Source organism: Protopterus annectens, chromosome 17.part0, assembly GCF_019279795.1.
Source record: "Protopterus annectens isolate FY-2018-M chromosome 17.part0, PAN1.0, whole genome shotgun sequence".
Lineage (NCBI taxonomy): Eukaryota > Metazoa > Chordata > Ceratodontiformes > Protopteridae > Protopterus > Protopterus annectens.
In genome coordinates this window covers 148053938-148069078 of record NC_056751.1, presented here as the reverse complement: position 1 = coordinate 148069078, position 15141 = coordinate 148053938, and positions in this window count along the sequence as shown.

Here is a 15141-nt window from a genome sequence, read left to right as displayed (position 1 = left end):
CTGCTGCAGGTACATGCAAAAGGGAGCATTGTACTCTATTAGTGGTCTGATGAGGGTGGAATACAGAGGAGTTATAACATACTTGGTCTTGGATGTGATGCCTTTACTTATGAGGTGTGCAATGTAAAAGGCTTTCCTTAACACTGTGGACACATGGTGATAGAAGTTTAGACTTCTATGAACTTGTGTATCCCAAGTCATGCACCACTGGGTTCAAACTTAGAGGATGCTGCCTATATTGTAATTTGCAGGGGCTACCTTTTTGCCAAAGGGGACAACAATGCACTTTTTTGCATTTAGTTTTAGACAGTGGCTTTGGCACTGAACATTTGTCTGTGTTAACCTCTCCTGTAATATGCTAAGATCTTTAGGACACTCAATGATTGCTCCTAATTTACAGTCATCTGCGAACTTGGTAAGCCATTGGGTCATCTACGTTTGCCTGGGCTTCTGAGAAATAGATTCCAAACAGTAGAGGGTCCAGCACAGAACTTTGTGGACCCTACTGGTTATTGTTCTACTGGTGGAGGTGGAATCCTCAACTTTGACAGTATGTGTTCTGTCAGTGAGCCAGTTGGCTACCCATCTAGTGACATATGGGTTAATCCCCAGCTGGGAGAGTTTCTCGATAATACCCAAGTGGGGTATTGGAGTGGAAGGCTTGACCTAGTCAAGAGAGGCAGTATGTACTGCTTTGCCTTCATCCAGGGCTTTGGTAACATTCTCAAAAAAGTCCACTAGGTTTACTAAGCATGATCTACCTGTAACAAAGCCAAACTGGGTCGGGTCAAGAGTTTAAATGTTGCCTATGTCCTTGTTGATAAGGCCAATGGTGATTCTTTCCATGGCCTTGCAGATAAAGCTAGTTAGGCTTATGAGTCTATATTTCCCAGGGTCGGTTGATGGACCCCCATTGTACAATGAGATTACAGTTGCTGTTCTCCACTGTGCTGAAACAAAGCTGGCGCTCAGGCAATAGTTAAAGATAGTACCAAGTGGATCCTCTAGGTCATGTTTTAGGTTGTTTAATAAGCAGCCTGGGATGTTATCTGGTTAAATAGAGGCTGTGTATTTGGCCTTGGAGAGCATGGATATGACCTACTCATTGGAGATACTGGGGAGAGGGCAGGTGACAGTATGCTATTGGGTATGGCTGGTGGGGACATGGGGGTGGTATTTGTGCCAAATCTGTCAGATAATGGGTTGACCATTTCCTCAGGGTCAGTGTGGGTGGTACCATCCACTACAAGTTTGGCACATGGCTGGGTATTCCCTTTTAGATTTTGGACATAGCTAAAGAATACCTTATGATTGTCTTTAGCTAGGGAAGGTAATTTAGCCTCATAACTAATTTTAGAGGACTTTACTAAATATCTGATTTGCTTGTTTAAGCTATGGAGGGTATGGTTTGAAACTTTTCAAGCAATCGCTTAGTAAGCTGTCGTTTGTTTTGGAAAATATTCTCATTTTTATTGCTCCTGTGGAGGTGTCAGGTCTGATCATTATTTTGAGCGAATGAGACAGATTTATGGTCTGACCTTACTAGGGAGGGCAGAACACAGGGGGTAGTGTAGTAACCCCCCCCATATCGGTGAGTACTAAGTCCAGAATATTTGAGCCCCTTGTGAGGGTGAAGACCAAATGTTCCACAGCATTTGTATTAACAAAGTCCAGGAACCTCAAGGTGATCGAGCTTGTGCTCATGTATGTAGGCCACTTGATAGAAGGATAGTTGAAATCTCCCATGACCAAGGTGTTTAGCTGTATAGTGAGTGACTCAAGCAAGTCCAGGTAGGCAGTGTGCTTCTCATGGTTTATGGTGGAAGACATCTAGCTAGCAATGATGCAGTTGGGTGTTTTACCTACAGTTATTTGGACCTGGAGTAGCTCAAGGGAGTCATACTGTTTAACCAGTCTGGAGGTGTATTTGGATTTAATGAAGATGGATGCACCTCCTCCTTTGGTTCTTTCATGCTTGTTTTGACATCTGAATGTGTGGAAGGCATTGTAGCCTTGCACAGCCAGGGTGCTCTCTGTGGCCTTGAACCAAGTCTCAGTGATTGCACAGACATCAGCATCTTCCAAGGTGAGGAGAGTTTCCAAAGAGTGCAGTTTTCTGTTTAGACTCCTAGCATTAAGCAGCACAACCTTGAGTTTGTCTGCAGAGGATCTTTTTACATAGGAAGTTTTGTTGTTTTAGATTTGCCTAAAAAGGCACTAAGGGGGAGGCATGTATCTTTGCCAGTATTCAAAAGCCTAGAGGAGACAGGTAGAGACCATCACTGGCAAGACAGAGTGGTTAGTCGACCATGTCTTCCCAGGCTGAAAGATACTGGATCCCCTGGACTGACACCAGAAGCCAAGCCAATTGTTGAAGTCAATCATTTTTGTTTATATTGTGGCATCATCCTGGGTGAAGGTAGAATGCTGCTTAGGGCTAGGGACGTACCTGCCTGGGACTCATAACCAGAGAGTTCAGTCATGTCTCTCTTTATATAGTCTAGGGAGGTACATTTGAAGTCATTCACCTCAGCATATACTATGACAGAGTCATAACGGCAATTGTTGTTGAGTGGCTTGAGTGTGTGAATGATTTGATGGATCCTGGCACCTGACAGGCAGCCAACTGTCACCTTCGTCTTGTCCAGCCTGGTGAGGGAGGGATCAGTGTGTCTCACTATGGAATTCCCTGTGATCTGGACATTTGGTTTTGAAGTGTTCTGCTTTAGTGGCTTATTTGCTGAGACACTGGTATGTGTATTGTTATGTGTAGTAGATTTTTTACATGCTCTAGTACGTGTGACTTGTTTGCACTTGAGAGGTCACTCGTCTTTTGGTAAGCTCTTAGTGTGTATTTCCACATATGTGGGTTTATGCGTCATGACTTTATCTTGTGTGGGGTGAGAGGTATGTGTACTGACAACCTGTTTGATGTCTTGTTTATTGTTTATTGTTTATTGTTATGTGAGAGGATTGATTCCAGTTTCATAGTATCTCTCACATACTGTATTTGTTTGCTGTAGGAGCAAATAGTTGTCAGTATACATGAGGCAATTTCTATATTGCCTCAGGATGCCCATATCAATCAGAAGAAATGCTGGGAAACTGACTGTCCATTGTAGAAGGTTAAACCATAAGTACCATTTAGGGGGCGGGCAAGTTAGATGAGCTTTTGCTCTAGGGTTAGCAAGAGGACTTATTCTACTGAGCAGTGTAAAGCCATGGAAAGAATTATCATGGAGATGATCAACAGAGATATAGTAAACCTTAGTCCCTGGACCCAACCCAGTTTGGTTTCATCAAGGGCAGATCATGCCTACTTAACCTGGTGGACTTCTTTGAGAAGGTCACCAAAGCAATGGATGAGGGCAAAATCATTCACACTGCCTACCTTGACCTGGCCAAGGCATTTCATACAATATCCCACTCGAGCATTGTTGACAAACTCAAGAGGTTAGGTACAAACCAGTATGTCACCTGGTGGATAGCCAACTGGCTCACAGACAGGACCCAGGAAGTTAGAATTGGGGAGTCCAATTCTACAAAGAGGCCAGTCACAAGTGGAGTCCCTCAGGAATCAGTCTTTGGACCTCTTATTTTTTGGCATTTACTTCTCAGAAGTCAAGGCCAATGTCAGTGGTCTTTGGCTGACTAAATTTGCAGATGATTGTAAATTAAGAGTTGTCAATGAATCTCACACTGGCACAAATGTTCTCCAGGCAGGGCTGACACAGACCAACAACTGGTCTCAGAGCCATGGACTAAAACTAAATGCAAAGAAATGCATAATAATATAATTTGTGAAGTCATTCATCCCTGGTAACTATCATATTGACAACACACCCCTTAGAATTGAGCCAGCAGTCAGGGACTTGGGAAGACACATAGACAGTAATCCTGCCTTTGCTCATCATGTGTCTACAGTGGTGAGGAAATCATTCTATGTTGCAAAATTTATAAACAAAGCTATGGCATCAAAGTCCAAGGAAGTCATTGTTCCACGATATTCGGCATTCATCAGACCTATCAATGAGTACAATGCCCCCTTTGGTATGTACCTAACCAGGCATATCCAACAACTGGAATGTCCACAGAGGTTTCTCACTAAAAAAATACAGGGCATAAGTAATATGTCCTATGCAGACCACCTAAAGGCCCTATCCCTATATTCTGTCTCCTACAGGTTTTTGAAGGGAGATCCACACCTGACATATAGGGCATTGTCAGACCCCACTCTGATGGACCTCTTGTATATCCACAAAACAAACAGCACCAGAATTACCCATTTGAAAGACTTGTTTGCCTGTGATGTAAATAGGACCTGCTGGAGAAATAGGTATGTATCCCAGGGACTACCATGTCTATGGAACAGGCTCCCCATTCATGTGAAGCAGAATTCCTCCCTAACCCAATTCAAGTGCAACTTGGACAATTGGATGGGAAACAGGAAATTCATCCCTGGTTTGGCACCTATGTCTCTAATGGACACAGGTGACCTGTAAATGGTTCATCTCCCAGGCCCATGCTTACACTTATCAAGGATATCAGAACTTGTCAGAGATTTGGGATGCATGGCTAGGCTTAAAAAAGGCCCTTGTGGCCATTAGCCTAATAAACACCTATGAACCTATGAGGATTACAGATTAAAAAGTGTGGCAATGTTGGTCAGTGCTCAGCTGAGTTAACTGCAGTGCAGCAGGGAAGCCAGGGAGGGTTCCACTGACTGTTGTCTAGGGAAGAAGTTGTATCCAAGCATTTGCAACTATACAGCACACTGCTAAACCCGTTGTACAGCGCGCAGCTATGGGTTAACACAATACTTAAATACAAGCAAATTTAAACAGTTTTAACACAAACTACCAATAGGGAAGCCCCACAGAGAGTCTTATTTCAGCAATCCCCAACTCAGATAAGTCCCGAGCTACACACTTCTGCCACAAGGGTGAAGGGAGACCCTCTTAATGTAAGATGGGGGGTTTCAGTGCTCAAGTAATGCCAAACAGTCTAGATTCAGCAAGTCTGAATATAGCCTATGCTATTTAATGCAGAAGTAGTAATGATACATAGTATAGAATGAAGCAGTCACAGCAGCAAAAATTTAAAATTAAGCAGCAGTTCAATAAACTACAGTTCAAAAAGTGCAATACAGGCTTAAATTATACTTATTTTAGAAGATTTTGTGGATGCCTTGGATTTCTGTTCAGATGCACTCCAGACCTCTGGCTAAGAATGTAAAATTCTGAGCAGCTCCCGTAAACTGAGTGCAAACCCATGCAAATGTGAGGCTTAAATACAAGTGAATTTAAACAGTTTTAACACAAGCTGCCAATAAGAAAGCCCCAGTGAGAGCCTTATTCCAGCAGTCCCCAACTTGGATGGGTCCTGAGATACACATTTCTGCCACAAGGGTGCAGGGAGGCCCTCTTTATGTAAGATGGCTGGTTTTAGTGCTCAAGTAATACCAAACAATCTAGATTCAGCAAGTCTGAATTTAGCCTTTGAGCAGCAGTAGTAATGACACAAAGTGCTGAATGAAGCAGTCAAAGCAGCAAAAAAAATAGTATAAATAAGCATCAATTCAATAAAATACAGTTCATGAAGTGCAATACAGGCTTAAATTATACTTATATTTAGAAGATTTCAGTGAATGCCTTGAATTTCTGTTCAGATGCACTCCAGACCTCTGGCTAACAATGCCAGACTCTGAGTATCTCCAGTAAACTTAGACCACAAACCTTCCTTATGCAACATAACTAGTTTGAAGCCCAAGTGCTTAAATCAGAACTATGACACAAAGAGGCCAGTCACAAGTGGAGTCCCTCAGGAATCAGTCCTTGGACCGCTTATTTTTTGGCATTTATTTCTCAGAAGTCAAGGCCAATGTCGGTGGTCTTTGGCTGACTAAATTTGCAGATGATTGTAAATTAAGAGTTGTCAATGAATCTCACACTGGCACAAATGTTCTCCAGACAGGGCTGACACAGACCAACAACTGGTGTCAGAGCCATGGACTAAAACTAAATGCCAAGAAATGCATAATAATATAATTTGTGAAGTCATTCATCCCTGGTAACTATCATATTGACAACACACCCCTTAGAATTGAGCCAGCAGTCAGGGACTTGGGAAGACACATAGACAATAATCTTGCCTTTGATCATCATGTGTCTACAGTGGTGAGGAAATCATTCTATGTTGCAAAATTTATAAACAAAGCTATGGCATCAAAGTCCAAGGAAGTCATTGTTCCACGATATTCGGCATTCATCAGACCTATCAATGAGTACAATGCCCCCTTTGGTATGTACCTAACCAGGCATATCCAACAACTGGAACGTCCACAGAGGTTCCTCACTAAAAGAATACAGGGCATAAGTAATATGTCCTATGCAGACCACCTAAAGGCCCTATCCCTATATTCTGTCTCCTACAGGCTTTTGAAGGGAGATCTACACCTGACATATAGGGTATTGTCAGACCCCACTCTGATGGACCTCTTGTATATCCACAAATCAAACAGCTCCAGAATTACCCATTTGAAAGACTTGTTTGCCTGTGATGTAAATAGGACCTGCTGGAGAAATAAGTATGTATCCCAGGGACTACTATATCTATAGAACAGGCTCCCCATTCATGTGAAGCAGAGTTCCTCCCTAACCCAATTCAAGTGCAACTTGGACAATTGGATGGGAAACAGGAAATTCATCTCTGGTTTGGCACCTATGTCTCTAATGGACACAGGTGACCTGTAAATGGTTCATCTCCCAGGCCCATGCTTACACTTATCAAGGATATCAGAACTTGTCAGAGATTTGGGATGCATGGCTAGGCTTAAAAAAGGCCCTTGTGGCCATTAGCCTAATAAACACCTATGAACCTATGAGGATTACAGATTAAAAAGTGTGGCAATGTTGGTCAGTGCTCAGCTGAGTTAACTGCAGTGCAGCAGGGAAGCCAGGGAGGGTTCCACTGATTATTGTCTAGGGAAGAAGTTGTATCTAAGCATTTGCAACTATACAGCACACTGCTAAACCCGTTGTACAGTGCGCAGCTACGGGTTAACACAAGACTTAAATACAAGCAAATTTAAACAGTTTTAACACAAACTACCAATAGGGAAGCCCCACAGAGAGTCTTATTCCAGCAATCCCCAACTCAGATAAGTCCCGAGCTACACACTTCTGCCACAAGGGTGAAGGGAGACCCTCTTAATGTAAGATGGGGGGTTTCAGTGCCCAAGTAATGCCAAACAGTCTAGATTCAGCAAGTCTGAATATAGCCTATGCTATTTAATGCAGAAGTAGTAATGATACAAAGTATAGAATGAAGCAGTCACAGCAGCAAAAAATTAAAATTAAGCAGCAGTTCAATAAACTACAGTTCAAAAAGTGCAATACAGGCTTAAATTATACTTATTTTAGAAGATTTTGTGGATGCCTTGGATTTCTGTTCAGATGCACTCCAGACCTCTGGCTAAGAATGTAAAATTCTGAGCAGCTCCCGTAAACTGAGTGCAAACCCATGCAAATGTGAGGCTTAAATACAAGTGAATTTAAACAGTTTTAACACAAGCTGCCAATAAGAAAGCCCCAGTGAGAGCCTTATTCCAGCAGTCCCCAACTTGGATGGGTCCTGAGATACACACTTCTGCCACAAGGGTGCAGGGAGGCCCTCTTTATGTAAGATGGCTGGTTTTAGTGCTCAAGTGATACCAAACAATCTAGATTCAGCAAGTCTGAATTTAGCCTTTGAGCAGCAGTAGTAATGACACAAAGTGCTGAATGAAGCAGTCAAAGCAGCAATAAAATAGTATAAATAAGCATCAATTCAATAAAATACAGTTCATGAAGTGCAATACAGGCTTAAATTATACTTATATTTAGAATATTTCAGTGAATGCCTTGAATTTCTGTTCAGATGCACTCCAGACCTCTGGCTAACAATGCCAGACTCTGAGTATCTCCAGTAAACTATGTAGACCACAAACCTTCCTTATGCAACATAACTAGTTTGATGCCCAAGTGCTTAAATCAGAACTATGACACTTTCAGAATAACAGACACATTAAGCCTTCAACCAGCAATTCCCAGCTCAGAAGGGTGTAGGCTATCCTCCCTTGCCACAAGATTGTAGACTGCAAACCTTCCTTTTGTAACATAACTAATTTGATGCCCAAGTGCTTAAATCAAAACTAAGAGACTTACAGCAATAGTTGCAATGTAATCAGTCTACTAACAAGTAGTAATAAAAGCAGCAGAATAAATGCAACTAACACTTTAAGAACAAGCACCAAATATCAAAATAAAGTATTAAAGTAAGAAGAAGCACAGATACAGTAAAAGCAGCTGAATAAAGTGCATTTTTAAGTCAGTGGGAAGGGAGGAAGGGAGGAAACAGAAGATAATTCAAGTTTAAGAGACTATGGAGGTGAGCTTCCCCAAATGATCTCTCCATACTCAGTTGAATGAGCTGATGAGCTGATGAGATGAGACAGGGAGGAGTGTCCAAAATCAGATTTATAGTATGGGCATGCACCTCAAACGCCACCAAGTTAAAAAGTACAACACTTATGCAGGTGGCTGGGAAAATTCAAATGCAGACAGAGATCATCAATTGTCAGGCAGAGAACAGCAAGCAAGCCAAACAAGCACTCCAGCTAAATAAAGATGCCTCCAAATATTGCTAGTTAAATGAGTAATGGTGTTTTTCATCTCCTCCCACTAATTAGCTGGATGTTATTCACTGTCTGCAAAGGAATTATTTTCTAACTTTTCTAAATGAACCTAGCCAAGACCTCTTAAAAAGAACATAAAAAACTGAAGACAAAACAAATGCATAAAAATGATAGATGATGAAAGAAAATGATAAAAACAGAAATAACTAAACCTTAAATGAAAAACTTCAATTCAAAATCAAATGCAGACAGATCAACAATAGGCAGAGAACAGCAAGCAAGCCAAACAAGCACTCCAGCTAAAAAAATTAAAGCCAGCAGTACTGAAGATATACTACATTACATTACACTAGACTACACTCTGCTTTTTTACTGTACCTATGAATATACAGTTGTTCTCTGTAACTAATCATAACTACTCTATTGTTGCTTACATTTCTGCCTTGTTTGTGTTCTGTTTTGCATTTTAGCTAGGCTGAGCTTGAAACTGGTCAGTATTGATCAGTGCATTTCTCCAGTAAACAAAAATAAATAAGTAAATACATTTATTTGTGTCAACACAATCCCAATTAAGTTAAGGTACACCTTGTAAACTGTGGAACTGGCTGTAAGGTGTTAGTCTCTGAGCCTTATCCTTTCTTCTTTACCTTTGCTTACAGGTTAAAGGAGCACACCTTTAGCTGTTTATTTGTGGACTTGCACAGGGTACCTGGCTTGTTCATGCACATTATCTGATTACTATACACACTCAGTCTAGGATTTAAAGCTATACATAGGCCTAGTAACCATCCCCTACTTTTAACAAAATAAGCCATTTAAATCTATTCTAGACATCTCCAGTTGTAGTTTCTAAATTTTAGTTTCTCCAAAGGATACTTTTAATATATCCTTTCCCATCATCTATTTCTCCAAACCATAAGCGTTATTAACTGCCACATCTCTAACAAACTTATAAATAATGAAACCACTTTTTTTTTATGTTCGTTTCAACATAATCCTACTTTCATTAAAACACCTGCCTAAACACTCTTGTACCAAACTTAAATTCTCTGCAAAAACATATCAAAAGCTCTGTACTACTACTTCCTTCAGTGCTTTTCCTCTCACACACAACCCTTCCTCACATCTCACCATCACTTTTCATACCTCACAGCCATACATATGCTCAATCAGTCTTTCAAAAAATACATGACTTGTATTTTTCCTCTTAAACTCCTCAAATCCCTCTACCTGTTCTCTCATATCTTTCTAGTACTGTTCATGGTAACATAGCCTCCATCTCAGGACCTGAAATGCTAGATTTTTAGCCATTACAGAATCTTATGTGAAACACTACACTGCTATTTCCATAACTATAAGTATTTCTTTAATGTCAGGCTTTGCCCAAGACTAGGAGATGATACACTGTGTGAAATACCCTACCAATGTAAATATTTATGCTAGGTAATTTTATGCTTTACATTCTATATCTTATTTGCTATGTTTATTCTATACATTTTGCATTCCCAGGCTGTGGCTGAAATGGGTCAGTCCACTATCGTGGATAAACAACATGATTACAAAGTAAATGCAATCATCGTATACAATAATTCCCAGGATTCATTGTCACAGTCCAAGCTACCTTCATCAATGACCACAAAACTCCACAACACTACCTTAACAGCACTTCCAGAACTAGAAACAGTTTCCAAATGACAGAAGGGAGGCAACTTTGGTATGCCACATGGGTGAACCTAGCAGGAACACTAGAAGTCTATCCTATAGAGCTCAAGTCTAAGCCAAGACTGCTGTGTGCAGGCTGGCTTGTTTTCAGCCTTGCCTGTCATCACAAGCGGATGAAATCATGGGGGGTTCCTGGGTAGACATGAAAGGGACCCTTTTCTCACCTCCTGTCACCAAAGAACAAGTAGTCGGAAGTATTCGAACAACAGATGTTCGAATACTTCATATTTCGGCAGGTTATGTGAGCGAACGTTATTATTGCGAATGGACTGTGCATTTGCAATTATAACGTTCGGTCATGTAAGGGGATCGCGGTACAGTGCAGTTAGGGAAATACATCCCTTTCCTCACTGCAGTGCGATCTCAAGAGTTGGAATATTAAGTTGGGGGGGTTGTGGGAGGTGCAGGAGGACTTGCCTTCCTGCATAAATGTGAGTTTTGGCTAGTTAGTTAGGGAGTTAAGTGAAGGGTAGGATTGCTGTTAAGTGTTGAAAATGTCGTGAGCGACATTTTCGTCATTAACAGCTGTTTTTTGACTTTAGGAACATTCAGAATTGTGTACTTTCGGCGAAACACTTCGCTGATAAGTACACTTTTTTTTTTAATTTTCAAAATAATGATAGTAAACCTATATATTTATATACAGATAGCCTAGTATAAACCTATGAACCTATGAACTTATGAACCTATATATCTATATATATATATATATATATATATATATATATATATATATATATATATGGGTCTAGGATTATTCACTGAAAGCTCAATTCACTGAAAACACAATTCACTGAAACACATTTCACTGAAAGTTATATGTGGCCTTTTCCCCACTGTTGTCCGACCCTGGAGTTAGTATATACAGTAAGAGGGGTGTGGGGGGCACTGTCCCCCCACATCGGGGGGGGCATAGCCCCCCACCTATTTTAAATATTTTGAGCTATATGCATAGATACTTGCAATTCCAATAAATTACTCTTTTCTAAACTTAATATATATCCAAAATATGTGAGAGGCTATGCCCCCCACACCCCCCTTACTATATATACTAACTCCAGAGTTGCACAACAGTGTGGAAAAGGCCATATATAACTTTCAGTGAAATGTGTTTCAGTGAATTGAGCTTTCAGTGATTTGTGCACAGTCATTTGACTTTTAGTGAAATGTGCTTTCAGTGAATAGTCCTAGACCCATATATATATATATATATATATATATATATATATATATATATATATATAGTTGTTAAATCAGCTATGAACTGTCCCTGATCTAGCTTCAATCTGCCTTTAAACAACAAACTGTTTCTCAACCCCTGTGAAAACAAAATCCATGCTTTCTGGGAGTCAGCCAAAGCACACTTTGCAAATCACACATAAGGACTTTTCATGGCCAACCCTGTTTTCAAATATGTCAGATTTTGGCTACACCAAATCTTATCCTTACATAACAATATACATGAGACTAAGGCCAAAATTCATAAATTCATTTTCTGGGTGAAAAGGGTTGAAAGATTTGTGATTCCTATAGTAGGAAGAAATATTGTTTTTAAGGGGATGTTTCTGTTGTATTTTGAGTATCTCTACCTTTTATTGCAGCTGTCTCCAAGAGTAATCGTACTTCATTACAAAATGCAAGCAACCAAACAGATTCATTTTAATGACCTGAAATGAGAGTTATCATGTGTTGACCAAATTAAAACTGCCTACCAGTATAGGAAAGGGATAACTTTTTCTAGCCTCCTTACTTGATGAACTGTTTAAAAAGGACTTTTTCCTTTTCATTGCCCTGCCTTGCATGAAAACAATCAGAAATATAACCATGCATGCCTTTCCAGTAATCCGCAAAGGGGCCCTAAAATAAGCTCCAGTGCAGTAACCAGAGTTTCTGAGTTTTGGGACCCAAACTCTGGGAATCCTTACCTGCAGTTCTTAAAAACATGCACTTATATCACCAATTTTGTTCCAAATTAAAGGTAACCCTTTCGAGTGCTACACAGTGCAGATGCTTCAGCCCCAAGTGGCATTAGTGTTTGTAGAACATTTTTTTTATTATTTTATATATTTCAAATGGACTTTACTAAATTAAATGTAAAAATCTTCAGCTGCAAGTAACTCAGAATCATGCACGGAATGTTTATCCTGTGTTCTGGAGATTAATTTAAGGCATTAAACTGAACTGTGCTCTTTATCTATACATTCTTTTTCACTCCAAATAAATTATTATTTGCTATTCCTAGTAAATGACTGGCATCAGGCTTTTTAGATGATTGCATTATCCTGACAATTAAATTCATGTTGGTTGGTTATTTAGCTAGTTCATTAATTAACTGGTTAATTATTATTAGATGAAACCCTTATGACTGGGCTAAAGCCTATGTCCCACAGCCTATGTCCCACAGAATGAAATTCCTGACCACAAAATCATGTCACATTTAGCACTGCTATTTATCTCATCCAGTATTTTCCTGGTGACACTTTTCACCTGTTATTTAATGATCCAGCCAAAGCATATTCCAACACAGTTTGTTCAGTTCACCTAAGACTGGTCTCATTTTGGTAGAATTGGAAGCATTGCTTGGTCAAGTTTCATTATTGTTAAATACAATTTTAAAAGTATATGCATGGGATTATGCCAAACACAGACATGAAACTTCAGAAGTGACTTTCCTATCAGACTACACAAGACATACAAATTCTGAAAGCTACAGATTGTTCCTGCAGTTGCATTGTAAGGCACTCAGTATTCCCACTATGACCTAGGCACTGGGAGAAAACAGGCACAGAGCATGACAGTGGTTAGAGCAGCTGGAAATGCACCAAATCAGTGGATCAAACAAGGGTGATTCAGAACATGGTTTGGCAGTATCCCTGTTGTAATTCAATGCAATATTTTAAAAAAGAAGGTTAGAGAGAGGCATGGCATGATGTAGGAGAGGAGAGTAGACATTGCTGGTATCAGCGTGACATGGGCCATCAGCATGAGGTGCCAGGATTTTTCAGAGATAACACCCATTTTTTTTTCTATCAACTGTGACATCCATGTGTAGGCTGGCTCAGCTGTCACATAAAACTTGTTTCAACATAGTGTATTCCTCACATCCATAATGAAAGTGCACATAGTGCAAGCCTGCAGTCAGTATGATCTGACAAATATATTGATCTTACCTTAACTTACTCCATTTGACTTATCTTATCTCATCCCATCTATGCACACTAAGTACTAGAAATGCAGCTCAGAGTCATTGCTGAGCATTTTGACAGAAATCCTTAGCCATACATCTCTCCCATATATCAGTGTCATGTCTTATCACTACATTATGCTGTAATCTGAAAATTACAGAAACTGTACAGTTTATAAAGGCAAGACTGGATGAGCATTGTCAGTCAAGTCGAACCTGTCAAAGTATTTTTTTTGAGGTTGCTGTATGCTTTTGCCTAATCTACAGTAACCGCATAGCTGGTCATTTTTAAATGCAAAGTGTAAGGGCCTCCTCCTACATAAGGGGTCTGGGGGTTTCTGTCACAGTTTTAGCTAAACAGTCTTTGTTAGAAAGCACTATGTTATTCACTAGGTCATATAAATATGGGGAGATTCTTCAAGATTGGAGACATGTGCTTATTAAACCTGTTTTTAAGGGAAAGGGGAGTAGGACAAACCTAGAATCATACAGACCCTTAAAGTCTACTTTCATGTTGTGAAAAATAATGGAGAAGATAATATTGGATAAGTTATTGTCAGAACTGGATAGGTTGGGACTTGAAACCATATATCAGCATGCATATTTGAAAACAGATCTGTTACCACCTGTAACATGATGTTCTATAACCATATAATAACAGCTATGAATGAAAAATTGTCCTGTGATGTAATTTATATAGATTAACTTCAGCATTTGACAGGGTCATACACATAACACTGATCAATAAATTAGTATAACTAGATATTGATGTACTCTTGATAAGATGGATAGCTGCATGACTTAGAAATAGGACATGGCAAGTATCATGCAGCAACTGGACAGACAAAATCCTTGGTTACAGTCAGGGTGACCTACAGGGCTCTGTCCTCCTAGGCCCTTACTTGTTTAGATTGTATCTTTTAAACCTAACTTTTTCATCTGAGGTGTTCTACAGTCTATATGCAGATGACCTGAAATTGGGTAGACTGATTACATGTGTTATAGATAAGGCACTTCTGCAAAATAACTTCACTAAATTGACCATTTGGGCACAGGAGAATAATATGTTGATATATACATCAAAAATTAAGCATATGAGATTTGTTAGGCATAAATTGGAAGGCAAATATTTAATACAGCACACAGTAATTGAAACTGTAGACTAATTTAAGGACCTGGGTATATGGGTAGATTCAGCTATGAGTTTTTCTAATCATATCAACCAATTGGTTAATGATAGTTATAGAACTATAGGTTGTATAAAAAGATTTATAAAGTCTAGGAAATCAAAAATAATTAAGTCATTGTTTGTTAGTTACATTAGACCCAATTTGAGTATGGAATAACAATATGGAAACCAATTTAAGTCCAAGAAGAAACCAATAAGAAAACAAGCATGGGTAAACTGGAAAGAGTAAAATGGAAATATACCAAGGGTATCCATGCATGTGAAAGTGTAAGTTATTATGAAAGACTAAAATATCTGAACTTGTACAGTGTCTCTTACAGATATCTAAGAGGAAATCTTATTCAAGTATATAGGGCGTTTAGTGACAACTAC